General features: G+C 32.3%; 1 non-coding gene across 1 annotated transcript; it reads right to left on the bottom strand.

The window, feature by feature from the left end:
• Positions 1–3,058: 3,058 nt before the first annotated feature.
• Positions 3,059–3,136, bottom strand: LOC147619519 (small nucleolar RNA SNOR75). The gene has a single exon (XR_015261925.1). It is a non-coding gene; the product is annotated as a small nucleolar RNA SNOR75 (small nucleolar RNA).
• Between the last annotated feature and the right edge of the window lie 346 nt (positions 3,137–3,482).

The following is a 3,482-nucleotide window of genomic DNA, read 5'->3' as shown; positions in this document are numbered from 1 at the left end:
CCAAGAAGAAAAGCTAGGGACTAATCCTATGACATGGATGGTGTGCAATTATTGGGTAATAATTCTCTTGCATGAAATAAGCATACCTACTATAAGAAAATCTAAGGACTAGACCTATGACATGGATGGTGTGTAATTATTGGATAATAATTTACTTTAATTTTATAGTAGATCTAAAGAACAAGAACTTTTCTCGATATTTCTAACTAGTACAAATTGTATAATAAGAGAAACTTTCATTATGGCAATAATAATTGATCCATACTATATTAAGTATACCTACCTCTAGATTCACGTCTCCACTCGTGTCTAGAGGCTCACGTGTTCAAACTCACAATTTATCTAGGCACATGGCTTATGTGTCTAAGCTCACATCTCAAGCTCATGTCTACAAGCTTCTTATATCTTTACACACATACCATGGACTCACATTTCCTACTCAAGAGTTGATTTAATCTAATTTGTTTTGCTTTTTGAGAATTTAGGACTTGCAATGTGATTTATGACCTAGACTTTCATTAATAGTTACAATAAGTAATTAAGTGTTTTTCTTATTTTTTGAATGATTTAATTTACTTTTAATCTACCAATTCTAACAATGCATAAAAAAATATAACCTGATATGAATAAAAATTAACAATCTCACTCTAATTCAACCCAATGGAATTCAATACTCCTAATCACACAATTCCTAAACTATTCCTTGGCACAATAAAATCTAAGCCTCTTCAACTCTGATTTTATTCAAATCACCAAAGACCCATGATTTTGCCTTACCAATAGATAAAAACGGAATGTTCTAATGCACATAAACTTCAAAAAAGACCCCAAAAAAGATTCAAAACCCATGCATCTTATCAAATGTGTTACTCTTAAAATGAGACTCAAGCTCATATCTACAAGCTTCATATATTTTTTCACAATAACCGCGGGCTCGCATTTTCTCAAGAGCTAATTTGACCTAATTTGTTTTACTTTTGGAAAATTTAAGACTTGCAATGTGATTTATGATCCTACCTTTCATTAATAGTTACAATAAAAGTAAATAAGTGTCTTTGAATGATTTAATTTACTTTTAATCTACCAATTCTAACAATGTATAAAAAATTCTAACATGATATGAATAAAAATTAACAATCTCACTCTAATTCAACCCAATGAGGTTTAATACTCCTAATCACACAATTTCTAAACTATCCTTTGACACAATAAAATCTAAGCCGCCTCAAGCATGATTTTACCTTACCAATAGATAAATGGAATGCTCTAATGCACTTAAACTTCAAAGAAGACTCCAAAAAAGATTCAAAACATATGAATCTTCTTAAACGACTTACACAATAGAATCAAATCTATAATTTTTCAAGTCTTTCATTACAAACCAAAGCACTATAGACTCTTCATTTTTATTTTGTTGGTAGAAAAACAAAAACCAAGACAAAGCCAAGAATTAAAAAAGATATATGCTTAGATCGTAGATCTTCATTTTTATTTTTGTTGGTAGAAAAATAAAAACCAAGACATAGCCAAGAATTAAAAAAGATATATGCTTAGATTGTAGACCAAGATGACATTTTGTCTTGGTTAAGATTTTCTCTTAGGTAACCTCTATATAATTTTAGACGATTTCTTATTTAAACCAACCATTAATATTCCTATGGATACTAATTGTGCAATTTTTCTTGTCAACTTTCAACTTTTTACATATGAATTTAAATCTACAAAACACCTAGTTTTCATTTTATACATGTTTTGTCTTTATCCACAATCTTTATCAAGTGAGATGTTTTGTTGATGACCTTTTTGTTCCCAATAATCTCAATTTCCAAGACTTCATGTATTTAAACCCTACCTCTCCAAGTGAAAGAATTTATCCCAAAGATTTTGCAAAACTTAACTACACTAGAAATATTGACCATTGTTCTTTTTTGGACCTCAAGATTTCTCAATCTTGTGTTGGTTTAAATGTAGATATATAAAATAAACATTTACATGCAAAGTATTCCAGCTTTAGTATGCTAAGATTGCCTCACTTCATTTCTAACATTTCTAAAATAACTAAACATAAAGTTACCTTTTCTCAATTATTCAAACTCTCTTGTGTTTATTCAAACAAGTTTGATTTTATTACTCAAGTTTACCATATTATCAATTCGTTTACGCAAAAAGATTATTGCTTTAAAAAGGTAAAAAAAGTTCATTATTTTTTCTCTATGTAGATATATCTTCCAAATTTCTTCTTTTGAAATGTTTAAGATTATAAGTAATAAGTTTCACAAAAATGAGAAGCTCAAAAGTTCATTTCATATTTATATCATTTTAACTCTTGGTTGTTATTTATAATTGTTGCTAGTGTTGCTTAAACATTGTTTTAGCAACAAAGTGATTTGTTTTTGCTAGTTTAGTCGTAAGTGCCGACTTTCATCATGACAAAACCTGTCCATCTATGGATGGAGTGATAGAATCTCAACTCTTTATAAAAACTATGTTCCTCTAAAGAACAAAAATATATTTGAAACAAAGTGAGTAGAGATGAACATCTCATACATACTACACATAATAATGTTAATGTACAGTTTGTTTTACTAATTAGTGACTGTAATTTAATTAAGCTTAGTGATCATGTGTGGACTCAAGCCACATTACAAGTGAATTGCTGAGCTGCAAAAGAAATGCAATGTCACTCTTAACCCTTTCCTATTTCTTATTGGATACGACCCAAAGACTTTTGGACAAGATCCATTTTCTCTGTACAGCCACTAATGAACAAGACAAATGAAAATATCACTCAAATACATGTATTCCTTGCTAAGAAGGCGATCAAGAGAACCCTAATTAAATTATAAGCAGACAGTTGAGGTAAATACACTAAAACTTCAAAAAAAAAAGAGCTGGGAATAAGGACCACTGTTTCCACCAAATCAACATGCCTCTCTGCTTGTCAGATTAGATGAGCCAAATCACCGTTGCACTCAGAAGAAGGCCGTGAGTGAAGGCCATCCTCCAAGCAAGAGGGATATGGAACTAGGGTTCTCTCTCTCTCTCTCTCTCTCTCTCTCTCTCGTCAGACAAATGCCTCGTTTGACATCAAAGATGCTTGACTCAGTCTCGTCATCTAGATTTGTCATCACAGAGAGAGAGAGAGAGAGAGAGAGAGAGAGAGAAGCTAACAAAACCCGAATTACAAAATGACTCTGCTGCTGTGCAGCGATTGAATGTGTGGCGCCATCGTCAAAACCCCATGAGCCTTAAGTAGGCACAAACCCTAACTACACAACTTGAGAGATCGTCCTTTACACACCTATTGAATGTGGTCCTAAAAATTAAGTAGCGTCGCCCAACCAATCCTAGACCTTGGTCACAACGCTTTCCCATTGTTGTCCGGACGCGTTGTATGCCAAAGCCTCGCAAAATTGGATGGACCATCCCACGCCTTCATTCTTTTTCTATGTACAAGTGGGTACTGAAAGTAGATGCAATTT

Source organism: Cibotium barometz, chromosome 33 (genome assembly GCF_041138505.1).
Source record: "Cibotium barometz isolate CiBa-2024 chromosome 33, ASM4113850v1, whole genome shotgun sequence".
Classification (NCBI taxonomy): domain Eukaryota; kingdom Viridiplantae; phylum Streptophyta; class Polypodiopsida; order Cyatheales; family Cibotiaceae; genus Cibotium; species Cibotium barometz.
This window is presented reverse-complemented; position numbering and strand designations above follow the sequence as displayed.